We start from the raw sequence: 26101 nt of genomic DNA, 5'->3' as shown, positions 1-26101 counted from the left end.
AAGCATCTTCATCTTCGTCTTTCATTTGGTCCTGAAAGACACGGGGATGATGGGGCATGCTCAGTGAACTAATGAGTAGTGAAATAGTAATAAAATAATGAATGAAAAGTGTCTCCATATGGAAAATAGGAGAATCATTATAATAAATAATAATTATTGCATAAAAAGCTTCAGAAACATATCAGAGGGCACAGAATCTGCCTGGTACCTTGTTCTAATGTCTAATGTCAGATGCACTTCTCATTATGTGGTCAGAAGGGCATGTTGGATGTAACGATTGGAATGATGCCACCTGCTGGAGACTTACTGTGGAAGAGTTCTGCCCATGAAGTGAAGGTCTTTGAGGGCAAGACCAGGAGTCTTTTCTTTGGCGTCAGGAAGTGACGTGGGCTAGTGGGAGGAGGAAGGAAGAGGCTGGCGCTCAATCTCTCTCTCTTTCCTGGGGACGCTCATGGAGAAGGCAGCTAGAAATGCACTCTCCCTTTAATAGATAGGAATCTAGGCCTTTCTTCTATCTTTATCAAATTCTTATTCTCCTTAATAAATGCTTAAAAGTCTAACTCTTGTTAAAGCTTATAATTTATTGGCGACCACTCACTAGATATTTTAGACAGTTTAGCTAGAATTTTAGCCCTTAACATGGATAAGGAAGGTATATTGAGACACAGCCATGGAGTATCCATCAAGTGTTAGGGTCACTAGCTGTTCATGGGTTGAGTTTGTTATGTCCTTGGTGACCGTGAAGCCTAGGCAATGGCTCTATCCCTAATTCTCTTGACTAATCAGTTATTGGAAATAGCTTCCTTGCTTTTTAGGGGGAAAACTAGCCTAGCCCACTTGGCAGGGAATTCAGTAGATGTGGTTCATACACCACACGGAATGGTTATCAGCCCTGATTGCCCTCTTCAGTTTGTCAATATCCTTCCTGAAATGAGGCATCTTTAACTAAACCTGATACTCTAGATGTGATCTGACCAGGAAAAAATATGGCGGATCTATTGCCTCCTTCACTCTGGACACTATGCTAGAATCGTATCATATGAAGACTCTATACCTGGCACAGCTGGGACAAACAGAAGTTGCAGTGGGATCAGGGAGGGAATTCGGGAAGGAAGGGCCAAACACCAGAAGTTACAGAACTGTAGGATATGGCGCCTAGAGATTCTCTAATCTGATCCCCTCATCTTACAGATGAGGAAATTAACAATCAGAGAAGGTAAGAGATTTTTTTCTGTTACCTTGCTTTCAATCCTATCCCCTATTAGAGGCAATTAGGTGGTACAAGGAATAAAATGATAGACAGAGTAAGGAAGACCTCATTTCCAGTTGTGCCTTCAATGTTTTTTAGCTGGAGGACCCTGGGCAATTCACTTAACTTCTATGTGCTTCAGTTTCTTCATCTGCAAAATGGGCATGATAATAGTCTCTATCTTACATGGTTATTGGAAGGATCCAATAAGATTTTTTATATGTATATATGGATTTGTGAATATGTACATACACATATGTAATATATGTATTATTTGTATATATAAATATCTTTGCAAACCTAAAGTCCTTTATAAATGTTAGCTGTTACTATTACCACTCATGAATCTGAGTAAGGGTAGAACATTTCTGTAAAGGTAGGATGCTAACTGACTTTGAGCAAGTCCCTTCTCTAACCAGGGCCTCAGTTTCCCCTTCTGTTAATTAAAAGAGTTGGGCTCCCCAAAAAACAAACAAACAAACAAACAAAAAGATTTGGGCTTGATGTCTTCTGAGGTCCTTTATGGCTCTAAATGTATTTCTATGATCAATACACCAGTAGCCCAGAAGTTTGAGAAGGGGCAGGGGCTGAGGACAGCTTGGGGTTCTGATCCAGGATGGATACCTGAAATTTGAGAGAAAAGAGTACCAGTAAAAGTTCAGGGTGATTTCTGGAGACTATCCAGAGATCACAAGGATTTATCCTGTCTGCTTTATGGAAGTAGCTTGACCCTGCATAGGATTCCTCCTCCTCAGTACATCGGCTGACCAGGCTGTTTGCTGCTGATCTACAGTCCTGCCCTCGATTCTATCTTTAGCTCTGTCTGCCAGGTGCCTGAGTAAGAGATATTGCTGGTGGGGGTAGGGGTGCAGCTGGGGAAAGCGGGAAGAATTTTGTGATTATTGGTCTATTGAGAAGTTGATTCTTGCTGAGATAATAACAACTCACATTTATATGGCTCTATAAGGTTTTCAAAATGCTTTAATAGGGGTAGCTAGGTGGCACAGTGGATAGAGCACCGGCCCTGGAGTCAGGAGTACCTGAGTTCAAATCCGGCCTCAGACACTTAACACTTACTAGCTGTGTGACCCTGGGCAAGTCACTTAACCCCAATTACCTCACTAAAAAGAAAAGAGAAGATGGAAATGTGGGGCAGGGTGATGTTTTGTACTGTTTGGGCCGACAAGGTTGCCCCCAAGCACTGGTTCAGTAGCACAGAATGCTTCAAGGAAAACAATGGGTCATTCCCTACCTCAGTTTCCCTATCTGTAAAGTGGAAAGGAGAGGGGGAAGGGAGTGCCATCATATACCAACAGATCATTTGCAAAATGTTTCCATCTCCTGAGGTTAATATTAAACAGATGTTTTCCCCTTTCATTAGTTTGCAGTAAATTATTAGTAAAAGCTCATATTTATATAACGTCTTATGGTTATTAAGCATGTTTATGCTTAATTTGAGCCTCAGAACAACCCCTTTGGAGGGAGGGGGGAAGTACAAGTTGACTTGCCCAAGCTCATATAGCCAGCTCCCCACTCAGAGTCTACTTCCCTTAGAGACTTGAAAGGCACCTTATTAATAAATCTTTCTCACTCCATGATCTCTTCAAGCCTTTACCCCACTCAAAGAATAATAGACAGAGCTGGAAATGATCTCAGAAGCCATCTGACCCAACCCCCTCCTTTTACAGATGAGGAAACTGAGGCCCAGAAAGACTGAAAGTAACTTTTTGTTTGTTTTTTGTGGGGCAATGAGGGTCAAGTGATTTGCACAGGCTGATACAGCTAGTAAGTGTCAAGTATCTGAGTCCAGGGCTGCTGCTTCATCCACTGCACCACCTAGCTGCTCCCAGTAACTTGGATTTTTAAGTTAAACCTGAGATGGCTCTTTCCTATGCTGTGTATTTATTCACAACTCTGGATTTCGGGAGAGAATACTGAATGTGACTCAACCACATAAGGAATAGTATTAGTACTCCAGCTATGGAGAGGAAAGACATTCTCTTTTTCTTCTTTGAGAGAAGACAAATGATCCCTTCTAAAGAACTCATTCACTCTGTATATTTACTGGTATATTCTAACATGTAAAACCTTTCTAATTTCTGTTTGCATGATTTGTGATGGTTCTTTGTGCAATTAGCATTTGGTGGGAAGGCGTTAATCCTGTGCGTATAAGTATGGGACATTCCTCCCCCATATAAAGCAAAGCAGCCAGAAAAATTGTTTTGTTCTGAACCCACGTACCCCTAGATCAGCAATAATGATTTATTTTTACCTTTAGCAGTTAGTTTTTTATTTGCTCAACTATTTAATTTTAATTTTAACATTAATTAAAATTTTTGTTCCAAATTCCTCCCTCCCTCATTGAGGGAAACAAACAATATAATATCAGTTATACATGTGAAGTTATGCAAAAACATATTTCCATATAAGCCATGTTGCAAAACAAATAAAAAGCAAGAAATAGAAAGTGAAAAAAGCATGATTCAATCTGCACTCGGAGTTCATCAGATCTTTCTCTTAAGGTCAGGAAGGATAACATTTTTCATCATGAAACTAACAACATTTAGGTGAGCAGACAGATAGAATTCTAGTCCAGTACCTTTTTCTCAGAGAAGAATAGGATGGCTGGTCCCATGGGTCCTTCTATTCCCCTCAGGGCTAGAATCCCAGTCTCCCTTGGAGAAGGATAGACAAAATTCTAGAAATATCAATACCTCTCCACAAGCCACATTTAGATAACCCACATGGATCCACATATCTTACATAGGCAGCACACCACCTCATGCCCAAGGCCATTCCTAGGATCACAAGTTTAGGACTACAGGGCACCATCTCATCAAACCCCATGATTTTAAAGATGAGGAAATTGAAACCCAGGGAGGCTCAGTGATTTGTGCAGATTCACAGACATTAAGGATCAGGAGAAGGATTGTTTTTCTGTTTTGTTTTGGTGGGGCAACGAGGGCTAAGTGACTTGGCCAAGGTCACACAGCTAGTAAGTGTCAAGTGTCTAAGGCCAGATTTGAACACAGGTCCTCCTGAATCCAGGGCCAGTGCTTCATCCACTCTGCCACCTAGCTGCCCCCCAGAAGGATTGGAACCTAGGTCCTCTTCCTCCAGAGTCAGGGCTCTTTTCACTGGACCATACTGCATCCTAATGATCCCACAAACTCTTCATTTCGGGATGCACTAAGAATAAAGGCAGCTTTGTTTAAAAAAAAAGAAGAAGAAGAAGAAGCCTGTGCTGTTCCTGCCTCCCTTTCTTTTGAGGGGAAGAGGGCAGAACCCTGGGAGGAGCTGGATAGAAGGCTCCGCTATTAAGCACAACACCTGACAGTGAAGCTCATCAGTCTCCCAAGTTCCTTAGAACATCAGAAGCCAAATAAAGTTGCCTCTTGCCGCTGGATATCCTTGTGAGTGGACTGCTTCTAAACAGGACAGATAAGGAATTTCAAATCTGTTACATAAAATGCCTGTATGCTCCCATCTAGCCAATTATTTTTTTCCAATAAGAGAAAATGAAGCGTCCTGTTGAGAGGGGGAGGTGGGGGCTGAGGAGAGGCAGCCAGCAGGAGGGAAGGAGACCTGATTAAAATAGGAGCTGCACCTGACCTAGCTTATAGCCACCTCAGCTAAGAACACGCAGGGCCTAGCCTGACCTGTGCTTGGCCCATGAAAGCTAGGCAGGAGATGATTAGAAGTTACAGGGAAAGGCTGTGTCCTCTTGATCAAACCTCAAGAGAAGGATAACCCACCCTCAGCTGGGATTTTTCAGGAATTGAATCAGGATTGAGCCTTTTGGCCAGGAAGGACTAAGCAGGTCTAATGAGGGGGCAAGGGCCTGGGTCTTGGACTCATCAAATCAGGGACTGAATGTCAGACTTTCTAGCTACATGGCCCCCAAGCAAATCACTTCATCTTTCTGAGCCTCAGTTTCTTCATCTGTAAAAATTTCTTTTGTTTAGGACCTGTAGTTTCATTGTTATAAGGAACTCCCCGTGCGGAAACTCCTTCTACCAATGATGCTCAGCCCTGACTCTGCCATTTATAGTCTGAGAGAGCTGCTTGAAGCGCCCACCGAGTGGTTAAATGACTTACCCAGGGTCACACAATCAGGGTGACCAGATCAGAGGTAGGGCTTGACTCGGCACCTGTCTCTCTTCACTATGCCACACTGCCTGTCCTATAGTAATTGCTGGCATTTCTGTAAGCACTTTAAAGCTTGCAAATAGTGTCCCCCATGACAACATTGTGAGGTAGGAAAACCATTGTTATCATTGTTCCCATTTTACAGATAAAGAAATTGTTGGGGCAGCTAAGTGGCACAGTGGATAGAGCACCAGCCCTGGATTCAGGAGGACCTGAGTTCAAATTTTACCTCAGACACTTAACACTTACTAGCTGTGTGACCCTGGGCAAGTCACTTAACCCCAACTGCCTCACCCCCCCAAAAAAAGAAATTGTCAAAGAAGTGACCCTGCACAGGAGGGGAGAAGACTCAAGTTCATGTTATATGTGCACTGGTTGAAGGAAAAGAGGATGGTGGGGGCTGGAGAAGAGAAAACTGGGGGTGGGGGAGGGATATGTAACTATTTTCTTTTCTTTTCTTTTTTTTGCAGGGCAATGGGGGTTAAGTGACTTGCCCAGGGTCACACAGCTAGTAAGTGTCAAGGCTCTGAGGCTGGATTTGAACTCAGGTACTCCTGAATCCCGGGCTGGTGCTTTATCCACTGTGCCACCTAGCCACCCCCTGTAACTGCTATTTTCAAGTGTTTTAAGGGCTATCATAGAGAAGAGAAAATAGACTTGTTCTACTTGGACTCACAGAAATGCCAGGACCACTGAGGGGAAATTTGAATGAAACACACTTGGGCATAAGCTAAGGAAACATTCCCTAATAATTAGGATGGTCCCAAATTGGAATGGGCTGGCTGAGGGAGGTATTGAGTTTCTCTTCAATGGAAGACTTCCAGTTGGATGACTCCTTGTGGTATAAATTTTTGAGGGAATTCTTATTTGGGTAAGGGTTGGACTACATGGCTTCTGAGGTCCCTTCTGTGATTCTGTGAATTAAGAAGGGTGAAAAAAGCCCATTAAACCATAAGATAGTCAAGCTTGTTTGAAGAAAGCTCTAGAGAATAGAAATCAAAGGTCTCTACAGAAAGATAGTAACGTAGAAATATAGAAATCACAGCTATTAACAGAAAGTATGAAAATTTGGGGGTAGCTAGGTGTCGAAGTGGATAAAGCACCAGTCCTGGATTCAGGAGGACCTGAGTTCAAATTCGGCCTCAGACACCTGATACTTATTAGCTGTGTGACCCTGGGCAAGTCACTTGACCCTTATTGCTGCACCCCAAAAAAATTATTTAAAAAAAGGGTGTGGTTACTTGCAGATGGTCACTTGAACCCAGGGCTACTGTCTTCAAGTGCAGCATGAATTCCACTACACTGGGAGCAGGAATTGTTTCTTTCCTTTCTTTATATCCCAGGTGCTTAGCACAGTGCCTAACACAACAGGCATTGCTTCAGACAAACTGAGACCTGGGAAAGACCTTAATTTAGAAAGGCCAAGGTCACCCACTGTACCCCTGGCCATTGCTGGTCATCCTGACTTTTGTGCAGCTTTGCCTCACTTAAATCCAATTCCTCTTTGAGAATGAAGGACAAACAACAATAACCCTGAAGGACTGTTAAGAGCAAAGATCTTTGTAAACAAAAAGGACCGTGAAAATGAGTTATTACTAGTGTTCCTTTTTCTGGGGAAGGATAGAGAGCAGCAATAGACTACTCACCTATAAGTGTTGTTCAAATTACTTGGGACAAACTAAAATGTATTTTTGAATGACATTTTTCCCCCAATTACAGGTACAATTTTCAACATTCATTAAAAAAATTTTGAGTTCCAAATTCTCTCCCTTCTCCCTCCTCCCCCCCCAAGAAGCAAGCAATTCAATATAGGTTATATATGTGCAATCATGCAAAACATATTTCCATATTAATCATGTTGTCAAAGAAAACACTGACCAAAAAAAACCACACCACACACACAAGAAAAAAGTAAAGAAAGTTAAAAAAGTATGTGTTGATCTGCATTCAGACTCCATCAGTTCTTTCTCTGGAGGTAGATAGTATTTTTCATCATGAGTCTGACAAAGTAAAAAATTTAAATCTTTTACAAAAACTTTACAACTTTTTACACATATCATTAAAGCTTTTAATATGCAATATGTCCTTTTAGTGAAATCACTTGTTTTACATAAATTAGCACTGAGTTCCCAAGATTTTGACATATATTCTTTATTTCATAAAAAAATCCAGATTTTTTTCAGTAATAGTTCCTTTTCCCACTTAGCCTTGAATATAGCCCATAGATTTTTTAGTAGGCTTTTAATCAAATGAGCTTCCAAGCTATAGAAGTATATTTACTTCTATCTCTTGGATAGATTTCTTAGTCTTTCCTGACATGTAGTAGGGTGCAAGTCCATGTTGCAATCTTCTCTACTTGAGAATTTCTATAATACTAGAATGGTTGTACTTCTCTGTATATTCATATATTTATCAGTTCACCATTCCCTCAATGGGGACAACACTTCCAGGCCCAAAGGAAGGAAAAAATCTTCCCATAGATCTTTAGAAAGGTGTTTTACTGTCAGATTTTAAAGGCTTGCCTGAGTACCTTCTGATAAAGATTTTGGTATTACCTTGAATTAAAAAGCGAGTTTCATCAATAAAAATTACCTTTTTCCAAACTTGAGTACTCCAGTCTTGTATAGTCTTGCCTATGACAAGCATTGTTTTGTTGCTGTTGTTCAGCTGTTTCGGTCATGTCTGATTCTTTGTGACTCTATTTGTAAACCTTAAAGCATTATATAAACGTGAGCTATTAATATTTTTTACTGTTCTTCCTGTTCTCCCAAATTTAAGAAGCTATGCCATATTTTAGAGTAATCAATTAACCACCCCTCTAGCTGCAATTGAGCAGCTAGGTGATGTAATAGATAAAGTACCAGACCTTGAGTCAGGAAGATTCATCTTCCTGAGTTCAAATCTGGCCTCAGACACTTACTACCTATGTGGTCCTGGACAAGGCACTTAACCCTGTTGGTCTCAGTTTCCTCATCTGCAAAAATGAGTTGGAGAAGGAAATGGCAAACCATTCTAGGATCTTTGCCAAGAAAACCCCAGATGGGGTCACAAAGATTCAGATATGACTGAAAACAACTGAACAGCAACAAGCTGCTGAGTTTGTCAGTTCTTGACACTGTTTTTTGATGTTGATGTAATTTTCTTTTGTGCTTCAATGCAACTGATCCTTACCCATTGTTGGCTTGAATGATTCTTGAAAATCTTGACTTCCCAGCACCAACATCTGCTGCAAAATCACTGAGAAGTCATTGAAAGGTATTCTTTTAGAGGTACAACTTTTGTAGGTTTCCTTACAGTCACTCATACTCATTCTTAAAAAACCACAGAATTCAAAAGACAACTAATGAAATGAAACATACACAGGCATGAAATCCAGTATTCAACTCACAGAGAACTAACCAAAAACAGGAAACCAGCTGAATTCAGTTTCATGTGGTCAAGGTTAATCATTTTAAGTCAGTCTAGTGTCAATGGAAGACACATATATGACTACTGTCACAAAATAAAACCATATTTAAATTATTGTTTGTTGGGGGCAGCTAGGTGGTGAAGTGGACAAAGCACTGGCCTGGATTCAGGAAGACCTAAATTCAAATCTGACCTCAGGCACTTGACACTTACTAGCTGCATGACCCTGGGCAAGTCATTTAACCCTTATTGTCCCGCTCCCCCCCCCAAAAGACACAAATACAGATATTTATACTGTTTAACAAACATATATTAAAAAAATTATTGTTTGTCTCAAATAATTCTCCCAGCACCGTAGAAAGAGGCCTAGTGATCTAGGCCTTATGGGAATTTACTTGGTAGGAGTGCTCAGCTCATCTTCCAGTTCTACATCTGAACACTCAGGATAGAAAGGTCCCCTTTGGGAATAGAATACCACCTTGGGGGGGGGGCAGCTAGGTGGTACAGTGGATAGAGCACTGGCCCTGGATTCAGGAGGACCTGAGTTCAAATCCAGCCTCAGATACTTGACACTTACTAGCTGTGTGACCCTGGGCAAGTCACTTAACCCCAATTGCCTCTTAAAAAAAAAAAAAAGAGAGAATACCACCTGGGACAGCTTCTGGTAAAGGAATAAGGATGCTGGGGGAGCTTCCAGGATCTTTTCATTTGGGGTGTTATGTGCTGATCTAATTTGTGCTTAGTTTCTGAAATGATTTTTTTCCCACAAGTCTGGGAGCTATGTTATTATTTTCATTTTGTTGTCGTTTAGTCATTTTTCAGTTGTGTCTGACTCTTTGGGACCCTATTTGGGGTTTGCTTGGCAAAGATACTGGAGTGGTTTGCCATTTTTCTTCTCCACCTCATTTTATAGATGAGGAAACTGAGGCAAACAGGGTTACATGACTTGCCCAAGGCCAGATTTGAACTCTGGTCTTCCTGACTCCAAGACTGGCACTGGATCCACTGTGCCACAGATAAGGAAACAGATTCAGAGAATAGAAGTGAGTTCCTTGGGGGGTCACACAGTGGGAAAGTGGCAAAGCTGGAAGTCAAAGCCTGTGATTCCTAAGTTAGGGCTTCAGAGAAGATAGTTGGGTTCCTATGGGGGAGGGGGTCAGAAGTTAACTTGGATCCCATGATGAAAACTTGGTTTGATTGCCTGTTTGAATCTTTGTAAACAGCAGGCAGGTAGTTTGCTCTTCAGGCACTCAGCCAGACATGCAGGTCCTTTCCCATTTGGGGACCCCATAGGCATCAGGAAGCGTCCATTTTTTCTTGCTAGTGTGGCAATTTAATCCAGATTAATCCCTTGGTTGCCTGCCACTTTCTTCCATTCTCATTTTGGGGAGATAGTGGAAGGGCCCTCTTGCTGGCAATTAATTTACCAAAATAAACAAGAATTCTGCTTCTCGTGACAAACAACAGCTTCAGATGCTGCTCTTAGGGCAGCCAGATTGTGATTTGCAAGCAGAAAGTGCTCTTCTGGTGCAGGTGATTCGTCTGGGAGTTTGTGGAGAGAGAAGAAGAAACTTCACCAAGAGTGAGACAAGAGAGCCTGGGGGTGTTGGTCCCTGGCTTTTCCTCTCTATCTTTCAAAGCCTTGGGGGTGATCTCCTCTGTTATAGATGGACCTGACTTCCTCATCTGGTCCTCACTGGCCTCCTTTGGGATTCCAATGACTCTGGAGGAGAGGGTAAGGGTGATGACTCTGCACTGTTCTGCCTCCCTTAAATCCAATTCACTCCCAATTCAAGACATCATCTCCCTGATGTCATTGGTCGTCTTCAAGAGTGAAGGATGTGAGACAGCTAGGTGGCGAAGTGGATAAAACACTGGCCCTGGATTCAGGAGGACCTGAGTTCAAATGTGACCTCAGACACTTGACACTTAATAGTTGTGTGACCCTGGGCAAGTTACTTAACCCTCATTGCCAAGAAAGGAAGGAAGGAAAGAAGGAAGGAAGGAAGGAAGGAAGGAAGGAAGGAAGGAAGGAAGGAAGGAAGGAAGGAAGGAAGGAAGGAAGGAAGGAAGGAAGGAAGGAAGAAACAAAGAAGCAAAGAAACAAAGAAACAAAGAAACAAAGGACAAACAAATGGCTTCCTTTAGAGACTCGGGAACAGTGGTAGCCAGGTGTCTTGGTTTTCAAGTGTCTTGTTCTTCTACTTCAATGGTTGAGACCCCAGATGTATTACTCACAGGATCATTGGAACATAATTTGATAGCTGGAAGGGACCTTAGAGACCACTGAATCCACCCCTTACAATTTTACAAGCAAGAAAACTGAGGCACAGAGAGGTTACCCATGATTACATAACTTAGAAATATCTGAGACAGAATTTGGACCTAGCTTTTGGTGACTCCAATTACAGCTCTCTATCCACAACTGATCCATGGTGATGGGCCTTCTGTCATTTGTCCTGGGAGGTCTCTTAACAAAGGATTAGGCTTTGCTCAGACTGAGTCTTGGCTGAAAGATCTTGGCTTCCATTCTTTCTTTAAGCAGAACCAAAGTCTGAGGTTCCTTGCGTCACTAAAACTGTCACTGTGCTTGACCACAATACGTCAATCAGGGAGGGATCTCGCCAATCATCTGCACCAGCTTTTTGAAGACAATGTGAAGTAGTGGGAAAAGAGCTAGAATTTGGGCCAGAAAAAAACCTAGGTTCAAATTCTGACACTTCCTAAGCTATCTGACCTTGGGCAACCAGTTTTCTTGCTTGTAAAATTGTAGGGGGTGAACTCAGTGGCTTCTAAAGTCCCTTCCAGCTCTCAAATTGTGCATCTATTATTCTATGAGTGACTCATCTGGGGTCTCAATGATAGAGGCAAATGAAGAACAAGACATACAAAGGCCAAGGTATGATGCTTCCCCAGACAGGAGCCATTCAAGACTGTGCCCAGCAGTTGGAAGCAGTGATTATGCTTGAGAACATCGTCTTTTTCGTCTCAGCTCTGCTGAAAATTAATCCCTGTTATCACCACAACACCCTCTGCTGACACTCTCCAAGGTGCAGCTCACCCATTTTTGCTTACTAGATAGAGGGATCCACAAGACTCCCATTGGATGCTCAATCCCCTTGCTCCCCGCTTGTGGGCTCTTCTTGACTTTGCAATTCCAACTCAATTTACCTTCTATTTCATTTATATTCTATTAGTGAATAGGCTGCAACCCATTATAAACAAGAGAGGAATTACAAAGAGAAGTAGCAAAAAAAAAAAAAAAAAAAAGCAATGATCTCCAAATTTTTTGGATCGCATACCCCCATCAAAAAAAAGGTTTTTTTTGAGAACACATGACCAATATATGTACATTTACCTAATTATAAATTACATCATATCATATTGTTAATAATGTCTAGGATTTATATAGTGATTTAAGATTTTACAAAGTGTTTTACAAACATCTCATTTTATCCTCACAGCAATGCTGGGAGGTAGGTGTTATTATTCCCATTTCACAGATGGGGAAACTGAGGCAAAGGTTAGGTGACTTGCCTGCTGTCTATAGCTGGATTTGAATTCAAGTCTTCGGTCTGTCAATAAATATTTATTAATTACTTCTTATGTGTCTGCCACTGTGCTAAGTGCTGAGGATACAAAAAGAGGTAAAAGATACTCCTTGCCTTTAAGGAGCTCATGATCTAATCGTGGAGACAACATGACAACAAACATGTACGGACAAGCTATATACAGGATAAATAGGAAATAATTAACAGAGGGAAGGCACCAGAAGTGAAAGGTATTGGGAAAGGCTTCCTGTGGAAGATGGGATTTTAGTTGGGACATAAAGAAAGCCAGGGAAAGTAGTAGGTGGAGATGCAGAGAGAGAGAGAGAGAGAGAGAGAGAGAGAGAGAGAGAGAGAGAGAGAGAGAGAGAGAGAGAGAGAGAGAGCGAGCGAGCGAGCATGAGGGACAGCCAGAGAAAAGTGCCAGGAGCTGAGATGTGAGTGTCTTGTTCATGAACCATCAAGAAGGTCAATGCCACTGGATAGAAGAGTACATGTCGTGCAGGAAAGCAAGGCATAAAAAGACTGAAAGGTGAAAGGTAGGCTAGGTTATGAAGTGCAATTCCAAAGAGAGGATTCTGTATTTGATCCGGGAGGTGATAGGGAACTACTGAAGTTTATTGAGTAGGGGAGGTGACATGGTCACACCCGTACTTTGGGAAAATCACTTTGGTGACTGAATGGAGCATAGATTGGGGTGGAGGGAGATTCGAGGCAAGCAGACCCACCAGCAGGCTCTTGCAGTAATCCAGGCATGAGGTGGTGAGGGCCTGCACTAGAATTGTGATGGTATCAGAGGAGAGGAGGTGTATTTGAGACATGTTGCAAAGGTGAAAATCAACAAGCCTTGGCAACAGATTAGATTTGGGAGGTGAGAAATAATGGGAAGTTGAGGATGACACTTAAGTTTCAAGCCTGAGGGACTAGGGGGTGTTTTTGCTTTCCTCAGTAATAAGAAAGTTAGGAGAGGGAGAGGGTTTAGGGGGAAAGATAACGAGTTCAGTTTTTAGATATGCTGAGTTTAAGATGCCTACTAGACATCCGGTTCAAGACGTCTAAAAGGCATTTGCAGATGTGAGAGAGGTCTGCCGAGGTGCAGATCTGAAGTCAGCAGAGAAAGCTCTGCAGAATAAGTGGATCTGAGAATTATCAGCATAGATGACAATGAAATCCATGAAATCTGATTAGATCACCAAGTTGGATAGAAGGAAAACCCTGTGGGACCCACCTACAGCTAGTGGGTATGACCTGGATCAGGATCCAGTAAAGGAAGACAGAGGAGTGGGCTTAGAGACAGTGATTAAATCCATGGAAGCTGATGAGATCACCACGTATTACAGAGGGAGGAGAGAAGGCCCTGGACAGAGCCCCCTGCTTAGAGGGAATGACCAGGAGGAGGATCCAGCAAAGGAGACTGAGAAGGAGCAATCTGGTAGCTAGGAGGAGAACCAGGAGAGAGGGGTGTCCTATAAACCTTGAGAGAAGAGCATATCAAGGAGAAGAGGGTGATCGATAGTGTTAAAGGCTGGGGAGAGGTCAGGAAGGATGAAGACTGGAAAAAGGCTTGGCAAGAAAGAGATCAGTAGGAACTTTGGAGAGAATGGTTTCTGCTGAATGATGAGGTCAGATGCCAGACTGTATAGGGTTAAGAAAGAAGAGAGCAAGAGGAGAGGAGGCAGAATCAGCTTTCTTGAAGGAATTTAGCCACAAAAATGAGGAGAGATATGGGTCTATACTAGAGGGAATGGATGGATCAAGTGAGGGTTTTTTTTTGTTGTTGTTTTTGTTTTTTGTTTTTTGGATTTTTTTAGTGAGGCAATTGGGGTTAAGTGACTTGCCCAGGGTCACACAGCTAGTAAGTGTTAAGTGTCTGAGGCTGGATCTGAACTCAGGTACTCCTGACTCCAGGGCCGGTGCTCTATCCACTGTACCACCTAGCTGCCCCTAAGTGAGGGGTTTTTGAGGTTGAGGGAGACATGAGCATAGTTGTAGGCAGAAGGGAAGGAGCCAGGGCAGCTAGGTGGCACAGTCATTAGAGTACTGGCCCTGGATTCAGGAGGACCTGGGTTCAGATCTGACCTCAGACACTTAACACTTACTAGCTGTGTGGCCCTGGGCAAGTCACTTAACCCTCATTGTCCCACAAAATATTAATAATAATATTAATAAAAGAAGGGAAGGAGCCAGTAGACAGGGAGAGACTGAAAATAAGTGAGAGAGTAGGAATGATAGAAGAAGCAATAATCTACTGAAGAAAAGATGAAATGGGATCGCTTGTGAATATAGAGAGGTTTCCCTTGAAAGGCCACATCTTCATTTGAAACAGGGCTGAAAAAGGAGAAGGAGAAGCTCTCAGCAGATGGTCTAATTTTTTTCTGTTAAAGAAGAGGCAAGGTTCTCAGCTGAGAGGGTGCAGGTGGGGTGGGAGGAAAGAATAGGAGGTTTGAGGAGAGATGAAAAGGTTTGAAAGAGCCACTGTGGAGAATGGGATAGTGAGTTGGTGAGGGAGATATAGTGAATCACCTAGTATCAGTGAGGGTCCAGTTGAAGTTGTGTAATACAAATTTGTAGAGGACCTAATGAGAAGAGTTGTGTGATTTTCTCCACTTTCATTCAGCAGCACACCCATAGGAGCAAAAATGATGGATGGTGGGAGTGATCTAAGGGTGAGATTTGTTGGGACTCAATCAGTGATATGATAAGGGAGCTAGGGGCTCAAGAGAAGAGAACAGTGTAGAGCTGAACTGGTTCACCATGGGTCAATAGGGGGAAAAGAGGAGAAGTTTGCTAGTGTAGGGGAAATGGCCTGAGAGAGAACTGAAGGCTTAGAGATCAGAGGTCACCGTGTGGGAAAAGGGTAGGGTTTGGTAAGGAAATGCAGAGGGAGAAGTGAAAAGCTGAAAGTGTTTGGTCAGAAAGGGGGATGTCAGAATTCTTGAACAGGGAGGTGGTGAATTTGTTAGTGATAGCAAGATCAAGGGAATGACCATCTTTGTGTATGACTGAGACACGAGTGGGAGAGAAAAAGGTCTTGGTAAATGAGTAGGTTGAGGAAATGAATAGTTGGGGTGTTTGAAGGTGAGTCGATATGTATGTCGAAGTCCCCTATTATAAGGGGAGGAGTTGAGAAGGAGAGATAAATTGGGAACCAGGAACCAAACTCATTGAGGAATGAAAGGGAGTGACCTGGAGGTCCATAAGACAACAGCTGCCAAGATTTTGATTGGGTGGTAAATATAAACGGCATGGACTTGAAAGAAGGACGAGTTACAGTGATGAAGGTAAGGGAGAACCTGGAAGTGGAAATGGAGAATGAGGAGGATTACAACTCCCCTGTCTCAATCAGTGAGCTGAGGGGAATGAGTGAAGGTGCAGTCAGTACCGAAAAGGGTGACCAGGATGAGAGGAGTCAGATTTCAATTGATAGCTAGAAGATGGAAGGAATGGGAGAGGAAAAGATTTAGGTTGAAGGGAAGTTTGTTGTCTATGGACAGTCATTCAAGAGGGGACCATAGGAGGGGTAGGTGGCATTTGGTGGGAATGTTGAGATAGGAAGTGGGGTTTGGAATGAAGCAAGCCCAGTGCTCTGTTCATTGTACCACCCAGCTGCCTTAATAATTGTGGACACACAAAATAAACATTTCAAAAGGATGAGATAAGGAGGCAGCTAGGTGGTGCAGTGGATAAAGCACCAGCCCTGGATTCAGGAGAACCTGAATCCAAATCCAGCCTCAGACACTTGACACTTACTAGATGTGTGACCCTGGGCAAGTCACTTAACCCTCATTGCACTGCAAAAAAAAAAAAAAAAAAAAAGGATGAGATAAGGATGAAATAATATTTTATCTTAGAGTCAGTAGGGAGTCATTGGAACTTGAGTAAGGAAATGGCACGATCAGACCTGACTTTAGGAAAACCATTTTGGCATTTGTTGTGGAGGCCCAATCGAAGAGGAGGGGATGAGGTAGGGAAACCAGTGAAGAGGCTACTGCAATCTAGGTGAGAGGTAATAACACTGGATTTGAAAATGCTGGCTAACAGAATGGATGAGGGGGATGCTATGTGTGGTTTACTATGTGTAAGCACTGTGCTGAGCGCTAAGTATACAAATAGAAAAGTAAGACAGTTCCTGCTCTCAAGGAGCTTACAGGTGTGTAATTTAAGATTCTAAATGTGGATTCTAATCTGTTCCCCCAGCACCCATGAGCAAGCATCATTTCCTGACGCCAAGGAAAAGCCACATGACCTTGCCCTCTGAGGCATTTTCCTCATGGCGGAGCTTTCCCACAGCAAGTCTCCAGTAGGTGGCATCATTCCAATCATTACACAGGCTTCTCTTTTTTTAAGCAATCGGGGTAAAGTGACTTGCCCAAGGTCACACAGCTAGTAAGTATCTGAGGCTGGATTTGAATTCAGGTCTTCCTGACTCCAAGGCCAGTGTTCTATCCCCCATACTACCTAGCTGGCCCTGGGGACTTACATTCTAATGGGGGAGACAATACATATGAAAGTTTTCAGCCACAAGGCAGATGGAAAAGTCCCATGGTCCTTAGGGTGCAGGAAGAAAACATCATAATGTCTCTTCTTTAATGTCATTTGTGAGGAAAGACAGTGTAAACAAAACCCATCCATTTACGCTCATCCTGTGCTACTCACGCTTTCCCACTGAAAAGTGAAAAGCATGCACACTGTGTGTGTGAGAGAGAGTGAGAGAGACAGAGCCAGAGAGAGACAAAACCAGAGAGAAGAGGTTGAGGTTCACTTAATGGCCACTGTCCTGAGCATAGAAGTTACCCATTGAGGGGTACATGCCAATAGGCTTCTACTGCATCCTTAAAGGATATCTAGTTGCTTTACAGAAATGGAAACTAAGGCCCAGAAAGATCATAGAATGACAGCTAGAAGGAACCTTACAGATCACCTAGCCCAATGCTTTCATTTTACAAATAAGGAAACTGAGGTACTGATAAATTGAATGACTTGTCCAGGTAAGTAATAAGTATCATAGAAACATAGCTCTTCTCCCTCCACATCTGGAGCTCTGTCTGCTGCCCCTTTTATAAATGTCAACAAATGAGACAATGATATGTGTAGTGAGTAGGCCCAGGAAAATCCTGCTCCTTGTTTCTGCTTTACAAGGTTAAATTCTTGCTGACAAGGTTAACACAGAGAAGGTCTTTTTTTTTCTGGCAATGATAATGTCTCTTTGACAAGGTATAAACTGAACTCTCCATAGCTAACCCCACCTTGACAAGGTTCAAGAACACTTATTGCTAATGAAGTTAATAACTGAGCTATACCTCTAGGCTTGAACTTTAACAAAGAGAATAGGCACATGAACTAGAATTGTGAGATACAACAAGAAGAGAAAGGCTCCATCCCCAAAGATTTGGTTTCTTGAAAGGAAAGTCAGTGACTGTTCCATGGAACCCACATGACCCCAAGAAGGGAGGAAATGTACATTCATTCTTTGTATAAGCCTTTATTAAGCACCTTCTTTCCAGGCTCTGAATTAGGGGCTAGATATATTAAGACATATCTAAAAAAATGAAACAGTCCCTGCTCATATTTTATTTGGAGGGAGATTTTGTTGTTATTGTTCAGTTGTGTCTGACTTTTTGTGACCCCATTTGGGGTTTTCCTGGAGTGGTTTGCCATTTCCATCTCCAGCTCATTTTCCAAATGAAGAAGCTGAGGCAAAGAGGGTAAAGTGACTTGCCCAGGGTCACATAGCTAGTAAGTGTCTCAGGCCAGATTTGAACTCTGGCCTCACTCCCTGTATGGCACTCTATCCACTGGGCCAACTAACTGCCCCTGTTTGGAGGACAGGAACAACATACAACATGTACACAGATGAGTAGATAAATAAAAATACATACATATGGAGAGGGGAGGGATTAACACTTTGGAAGGCCTCATGTAGGAAGTAATACAGGAGTCTTGACGGTATCTGAAGCTAAGAGGTTGTAGGGAATAGGGAGTTCATTCTTTGCATGGGGGGCAGCCTGTGCAAAGTGACAGGAGGGGCAGCTAGGTGGTGCAGTGGATAAAGCACCAGTCCTGAATTCAGGAGGACCTGAGTTCAAATCCAACCTCAGACACTTGAGACTTACTAGCTGTGTGACCCTGGGCAAGTCACTTAACCTTCATTGCCCCCCCTCCCCCAAAGTGACACATAGGAGGGATGGAATTTCTGCTATGAGGAATAATAAGAAAATAGGCTGGTCTGGGCTGAAATGGAGGACATGAAGGAGAATAATAGGAAATAAATCTGGAAAGGTAGGCTGGAGCCTGACTGTGAGAGGTTTTAGATAACAAACCAAAGAATTCATACTTTATCCAAGAAGCAATTTATATTTTATCCTGGAGTAACATGGACAGACTTATGCTTCAGAAATATTGATGAGACAACTATGTGGAAGATAGGTTAGAGAAAGAAGAAATTAAAAGCAGGAAGATCAATTGAGAGACCAGAGATAATGAGGGGAATGACCATGTGAATGGGGTAAAGGGGCCTGAGATATGGAGACAAAATGAAGAAGGCCGATGTGATGAGGGGAGGGGTTGTTGAAGAAAAGTGAAGAGCTTAAGATGACTCCAAGGTCACAAACCTGAATTAATGGAAAGATGGTGGCTACCTCGATAAAAATAGGAATCTGTTTTACTGATTCATCATTTATCTCATACCCCTTAACTATGAGAATTCCACAAAGATCTGTCCTAGACCCTCTTTTCTCTATACAGTCTCTTTTTCGGGAGATCTCATCAACTCCCATGCTTACAAGAGAGACTAGGCCCTGATACATGGATCTAGGAGTCTCTCTTATAAGCAATAAACAGCTATCACTGTTTATTGGACATTTCCAACTGGATGCCCAATAGGTAAGTATCTTAATGACAGCCTATCCAAAACAAAACTTATCTCCTCCCCAGTAAAAGAGCCTGAGAAGAAGCAGTCAAGTAGGTAGAAGAAACAAGAGAATAACACATGGCCATTAGGACCCAGAACCAAGAGAAAGCATTGTTATGAAAATTTCCTCCTGGACATTCTCTTTCATGGGAAAAGAGTTCAATATTGTCAAGTGCTGCTGAGAGGTCAAGAAGGATGAAGACTGAGAAGAGGACATGGAGTTTAGCAATTAAGAGATCATGGAGGGGGCAGCTAGGTGGTGCAGCTCTGGATTCAGGAGCACCTGAGTTCAAATCTGGCTCAGACACTTGACACTAGATGTGTGACCCTGGGCAAGTCACTTAACCCTGATTGCCCCCCCCCCCAAAGTAACAGTCCCTGTTCTCAAGGAGTGGACATTCTTTTGGGGGAAACGATATGTACTTAAATACATATATGTAAAATGAATTCAAGGTAAATTTTATGGGGAGAGGGTATTAGCAGCTGTGGGGCTCAGGAAGGGGTTCATGTAGAAGGTGATAATTGAGCAGCATTTTGAAGGATGCAAGGAATTCTAAGAGGAGGGTGTGTTTCCCAGCAATGCAGGACTACCAATAGAGATAGTTAGGAGATGAACGTCATGCAAAGAACAGCAAACAAGGTCATAAATTACACTGGCCAATGAGGGTAGGGTGGGGAGGAGTAATGTATAAGGCTAGAAAGATAAGTTGGAGTTAGGGAGTGAAGTGCTTGACATACACCCAGAGGATCGTCTGGTTGTGCTTGATCCCTTGCTATCTGGAGATAAGGCTGGCCCCGGACATGACTTTATTCTAGCCTCCAAAGACTCATATGCCAGAACTCTCTGATACTTATACCCTTGTATCTTCAGGGTTGAAGATGACAAGTTCTAGGATGTTACTGTTATCATGTCTGTACCAACACCATGCTCAGTCATCACAGGGCATGACTTGAGAATGGGAATGACTGGTTCTTCCCCCATCGTATGACTAGAAAACTCCTCCCCATCCCACCATACCTCTATGATTCAGAATCACCATCTGCTGAGGCAAAAACTCTTTCCTAATGTTACCTCTCCCAGTATTCATCCTTATCCACCTCAGCCTCACTTCTCCAGTGCCCTCTGTCTCATTGCTCCATTGTGCTTTTAGCTTTCAACATTTGTTTTTGGTTTTGGGGTGTTTTTTTTTTTTAGGACAATGAGGGTTAAGTGACTTGCCCAGGGTCACATAGCTAGTAAGTGTTAAGTGTCTGAGGCTGAATTTGAACTCAGGTCCTCCTGAATCCAAGGCTGGTGCTTTATCCACTGTACCACCTAGCTGCCCCCATTGTGCTTTTAGCACACTCATTCTGTCACTAACAAACTCCCCTTTATTGTAGGTTGCTTCATGTCATGGGCCTTCTATCTTCTGGTGGTCTTGGACTCTCTCTGGAAGATATTGTATCCTTGATCATTCTTTCCAGTACCATGAGCTCCTTCTCTCATGCTCACTCACACACTGTGCCAGGAAGTGGGGTTAGCCTACTCCTTGATCCTCAATGTCACTTCAAGGCCATCCCTTTACCACTTTTGTTGTTCTGTCATTTTTAGCCATGTCCAGCTCTTTGTGACCCTGTATGGGACTTTCTTGGCAAATATACCAGAGTGGTTTGTCATTTCCTTCTCCAGCTCATTTTGCAGATCAGGAAACTGAGGCAAACAGGGTGAAGTGACTTGCCCATGGTCACATAGCTATTAAGTGTCTGAGGCTGAATTTGAACTCAGGAAGATGAGTCTTCATGAATTTAGCCCTGGTACTCTTTCCACTATGCCACCTTGCTTCCCATATCCCTTACCATTATCACTCATCAAACTCTCCCCCCCTTTGAATTTCACTCCATCTGTCTAATATCAACTAGTCTAAATATTGAACATAATCATCTATATAAATTGAAGCCATTATCCTTAATTTTTCATAATTATGTCTTCTTCATCTTTAAAACTATATTCAGGGGCAGCTAGGTGGCGCATTGGATAGAGCACTGGCCCTGGATTCAGGAGGACCTGAGTTCAAATCCAGTCTCAGACACTTTACACTTACTAACTGTGTGACCCTGGGCAAGTCACTTAAGCCCAATTGCCTCACCACAAAACCAAAAAACCAAAAAAACCAAACTATATTCATACTTGGAGTTATCAATATGCAGCCTGATATACCTTTGAACATACTGGCCTTTCAGTTTGTCAACCACCCCCCAGAACCCTGATCACTTAAATCTTTGATCCACCTCAGCCATCTACCAGGATAACAATATCTTAACTCAAGCAATCACCCATAAACCATTTATTAAGCACCTCATATGTGTTAGTCACTGTGCTAAGAGCTGAGGAAACAAAGAGAAGCTAAAGACAATACCTCAAGGAGCTTACATTTTATAAGGAGAGACAACATGCACATATATAAATGTAGTGGGTCCCTTTATGCATCACAACCCTGCTACTGTACATAGAGCATGTGCAAATATTCTCTGCCTGCTTCTGGTAGACAATGTGGAAGCTCTGGTGGGGCAGCTGCTAGACATCTATGACTCATTGCTAATAGCGCTCTAACTGGTTGCTGAGTCAGAAGAATTGATGGCATGGTGGTGTCATACTTCTTAAAAAGAGAAGGTTGGGGCAGTTAGGTGGCACAGTGGATAGAGCACTGGCCCTGGAGTCGGGAGTGCCTGAGTTCAGATCCAGCCTCAGACGATTGACACTTACTAGCTGTGTGACCCTGGGCAAGTCCCTTGACCCCAATTGCCTCACAAAAAAAAAAAAAAAGAAAGAAAAAAGAGAAGGTTAGGATGGTTTCAGAAAAACCTGGAAAGATTTATATGAAGTGATGCAAAATGAAGTCAGAAGAACATTGTACATATATAACAGCAATATTGTATAATGATCAACTGTTAATGACTTTGCTAGTCTCAGTAATACAATGATCCAAAACAATTCTGAAGGACTTAGGGTGAAAAATGTTATCCATCTCCAGAGAAAGAACTGATGGCGTCTGAAAGCAGATCAAAACATACTTTTTTTAAACTTTCTTTTTCTTGGGGTTTTTTGTCTGTGTTTTCTCTTGCAATATGGCTAATATGGAAATATATTTTGCATGACTGCACATGTTTAACCATATCCAATTGTTCTCCTTCTCAAGGAGGGGAGAGTGGAGCAATGAGAGAATTTGGCACTCAAAATTTTTAAAAAGAACATTACAAATTGTTTTTACATGTAATTGGAAAAAAATAAAATTTTGAAAATGATAAAAATAGCAGTACTACCTAAAAAAAGAGAGAAAGGGAGTTTTTTAGCTGGCACGCTCTTGGTAGCAACATGTAAAATTTTAGTGAGGAATGGAGTAGGAACTTGTGAGGTCAAGTGAGAAGAGTGCCCAGACAGAGCCCTGGGATACATTCACAGTTAGAGGATGTGATAAGGATGCAAACTGGCAAAGGAAACTGAGAAGGAGTGATCAGACAGGAGAGAATAGTATTATGAAAACCCAGGAAAGACATTCCCCAGTATATCCTGTCAGAATCTCAAACTCAGTGTGTTCAAAACAGAACTCATTATCTTCTCCCTAAACAGTCTTCTTCCAAGCTTCCCTACTTTTAGTAAAGGTGCTGCCATCCTCCCAGTCACTCAAGTTCACAACCTTAAGGGTCATTTTTTACTCTTCCCTTTCCCTCACCTGCTACATTCAATCATTTACTAAGTCTTGTCTATTATTCTACCTTTATGACATCTCTTGCCTTTCTCTCTTTATCTCTACCCACCCCACAATTATACCTAATTCAGGTACTTATCACCTGTCACCTGGATTATTGTACCAGTCTTCTGCTTCTGGCCTCTCCCTTTCTATGCTCCACACAGCTGCCAAAATAATCTTCCCAAGGAGAGGAAGTCTGACCACATCGCTTCTCCGCTCAAAAATCTTTAATAACTCTCGATTGCCTCTGGGATAATATACAAATTCCTCAGCCTAGCATTTAATGGTCTCTACAGTCTGACTTCCACCTATCTTTGCAGACTTTTTTTCATATTTCTCCCTTTCATATATTCCGTGTTCCAACCAAATTGGTCTACTAGTTATTATCAGAGTGCATCTAAGTGGTGCAATGGACAGAGTGACAGGCTTGGAATCAGAAAAGACTCATCTTCATGAGTTCAAATCCAGCCTCAGACACTGTGTGACCCTGGACAAGTCACTTAACCCTGCTTGCCTCAGTTTCCTCATCTATAAAATGATCTAGAGAAGGAAATGGCAAACTATTCCAATATCTTTGCCAGGAAAACCCCAAATGGGGTCACGAAGAGTTGCATGACTGAAACTGACTGAACAGATATTACCTAAATTCACTCCTGTCTCTGTGCTTTTTAACAAGTCTCCCATGCCCAGGATGCACTCTCTCCTCTCTTCTACATGTACTTTTTTTTGGGGGAGGGGCAGGGAATGAAGGTTAAGTGACTTGCCCACACAGCTAGTAAGTGTCAAGTGTCTGAGGTTGAATTCGAACTCAGGTCTTCCTGAATCAAGGGCTGGTGCTTTCTGCCCCATACATGTACTTTTTTTTTGTTGAGGCAATTGGGGTTAAATGACTTGTCCAGGGTCACACAGCTAGCAAGTGTCAAGTGTCTGAGGCCCGATTTGAACTCAGGTCCTCCTGACTCCAGGGCTAGTGCTCTATCCACTGTGCCACCTAGCTGCCCCCATACATGTACTTTTGATCCCATTTCTTTCCATCTTCTCCAGAAGATTATTCTTCCATTTGTCTAATTGCTCCCTAGCTACTGCTTTTAAACTTTTAGCCTATAAACATACCTAAATCTCCTCCATTCTGTGACAACCCTCATTAAAAACCTACGACATCCTCAAACTATCATCCTATAAGGTCTCTTCTCTTTCACAGTCAAACTCCTAAAAAAGTTATCCATACCCATTGTCTATATTATTTCTCCTCCTCAACCCTTTGCAATCATGCTTCTGACCCCGTTACTCAACTGAAAATGCTCTCTCCAAAGTTACCAGTGATTTTTGTAAATTGCCAAATCTAATGGCCTTTTCTTAAATCTCATCCTTCTTGACCTCTCTGTAGCTTTTGACATTGTTGACCTCTTTCTCCCCCTCCATCATCTCTCCTTCCTGGATTTTAATGCCACTCATACTTCTCATGGTTCTCTCCTCCCTGTCTGACCATTTCTCAGTCTCTTTTACCAGTAGACATCCCTTAACAGTGTCTGTGCCCCAAGGCTTTTATCTTGATTCCTCTGGTCCTCTTCTGTCTATATACTCCCTACCACTTGGTGATCTCCTCCTCTCCTATGGGCTTAATTATCATTACTATTCAGATGATTTCCAGATCTCTATCTCTAGTCTCTCTCACAGGCTCTGGTCCTGGATCTCCAACTGCTTATTGGACATTTCAAATTGGAAAACCCATAGGCATTTCATTAAACCCACTCCCTTTCTGAAATTCTCTATTTCTGACAACAAATAACACAGCATCCTTCTGGTCCCCCCCATCCTTGGTGTTATCCTTGACTCCTCGCCCTGTGTTAGGGAAACAAATACAAAGTGCAGAAAGTTCCTGCCATCAAAGACATTTTTAGTAGAGGAAGAAAACCTAATATGAGCAGTTACCAGAAGGGTGTTTTGGTCTGGGAAGTTAGGGGGATGGTGAGTGGATCGATTGGCATTTGATTGGCATTCCCTTTCTAGAGGGCACTAGTAGCATTGATTTGACATGAGTTCCCAGAACTAGGGCAGAAAGTGGAATCAGCGGGATAGAAAATGCCTGGGGTGGGGCAGCTAGGTGGCGCAGTGGATAGAGCACTGGCGCTGGAGTTAGGAGTACCTGAGTTCAAAGCCGGCCTCAGACACTTAACACTTACTAGCTGTGTGACCCTGGGCAAGTCACTTAACCCCAATTGCCTCACTTAAAAAAAAAAAAAAAGAAAAGAAAAAAGAAAATGCCTGGGGTGAAGAAGCATGATCCTAGAATGGGAATTAGAATGGAGTGACTTCTTCATTCCTCTTGGGTGTGGTCGCAGCAGGGAAGATGGTTAGAGTGAAGAAGCACTGTCCCCAGAGTGGAGTTGGAACTGATTTGTCCAATTGTTGCCAATCTCTCTCTCTCTCTCTCTCCCCCCCACCCTCAAATTATTTTTTTGTATTCACTTACAGGTTGCATACATATTGCCTGTAAGTTGCAGATTGTGTGTTCCTTGGGTAGAAGGGACTTCCATTTTTGTCTTCACGTACATCTAGCACAGTGCCTCACATGTAGTAGGCACCTAGCAAATGTTTGTTGAATTAAACCAAATTGAATCCTGGCTCTCTAATTACTTGGGGCAGCTAAGTGGTACGGTGGATAGAGGGCCCTCCTGGAGTCAAGAAGACTCATTTTTGTGAGTTCAAATCTGGTGTTAGGCACTTCCTAGCTATGTGACCCTGGACATGTCACTTAATACTGTTTACCTCAGTTTCCTCATCTGTAAAATGAGCTGGAGAAGGAAATGGCAAACCACTCCATTATCTTTGCCAAGAAAACCCCACATGGGGTTACAAAGAGTCGAACATGACTGAAAATGACTGAACAACTACAGTTATTTCCTGTGTAAACTTGAGCAAGTTTTTTCACATTTCTGGACCTCTGTTTCATCATTTGCAAATTGAGGGGGTTGGAGTGGATCATTTCCAGGGGCCTTCCAGATTGAAATCCTAAAACCTTATCACTTTCTCTCATTTTTAGTCTTGTTTCATAGGCAAGTACTCTCAGAGCTCCCCCTGCTGGGGCATATTCATCATGACACTTCTC

Source organism: Dromiciops gliroides, chromosome 2, assembly GCF_019393635.1.
Source record: "Dromiciops gliroides isolate mDroGli1 chromosome 2, mDroGli1.pri, whole genome shotgun sequence".
Lineage (NCBI taxonomy): Eukaryota > Metazoa > Chordata > Mammalia > Microbiotheria > Microbiotheriidae > Dromiciops > Dromiciops gliroides.
Note: the sequence above shows the minus strand (reverse complement) of the source record.